Here is an 889-nt window from a genome sequence, read left to right on the forward strand (position 1 = left end):
TTGCTGCTTATCTCTTTTTTTTTTTTTTTTTCTTTTTTCAATCAGTGCAAAGAAATGCAAGTACTGGCAGTGCATCAGATGGAGAGATTGAAAAATTAATCAAAGATGGCTGCTGCTCACTTTGGACAAAGATGGGGGAAGAAAAGAGCGGGCCCGAATGGAAACAAATTCTTCCAAATGTAAGGTCTCTGTCTTGTGAAACAGGCCCCCATAAGCTGTGGATTCACCACGTGAATATCATGAGGTATCTATACCAATCACCCCCAGCACATGACTCCAATATTCTGGGTCGATTTCCTGCCAGTCATGTCGTCATCTACTCAGAGGAGTGATTAAAGATTGATCCAATCAAGAGACAACAAAGCTTTCTTTGTATCAAGGACTGAAAAGGTTCATTCACAACATATAGAAACCACGATGTCTTGTGACCACCAATGAATAGAACTAGTATATCCAGCAGGAAAAGGATGAGTAAATTAACTAGTGACCTCAGGCCCGCAACACGACAGTATATCACTATGTAATATCAAATAATATTTTTATTGTGCATTTCCAATAAACCCTTAATTTTTAAAGGGGTCCTATTATGCTTTTTCACTTTTTCAACTTTAGTTAGTCTGTAATGTTACTTACTGTTTAAGCATAAAAAGGATCTGCAAAGTTACAAAGTTCAAAGTCCACTTCAAAAGGAGATCTTTTATTTAACAGAAATCACTCTTCAAAAACTACAATGAATGACTCATTTGGACTACAACGCATATTTTCTGGGATTTGTGATATCACAAATACCGACAAATGGGATGAGACCTGTTTGAGCTGGACTAGAGAAGGCAACGAGTGTTATCACTATGTCGGAGACACGCTAGCTTTCCCAAGGCAGACGAACTTA

Source organism: Sinocyclocheilus anshuiensis, unplaced genomic scaffold (genome assembly GCF_001515605.1).
Source record: "Sinocyclocheilus anshuiensis isolate Anshui unplaced genomic scaffold, SAMN03320099.WGS_v1.1 scaffold607, whole genome shotgun sequence".
Taxonomy (NCBI): Eukaryota; Metazoa; Chordata; class Actinopteri; order Cypriniformes; family Cyprinidae; genus Sinocyclocheilus; species Sinocyclocheilus anshuiensis.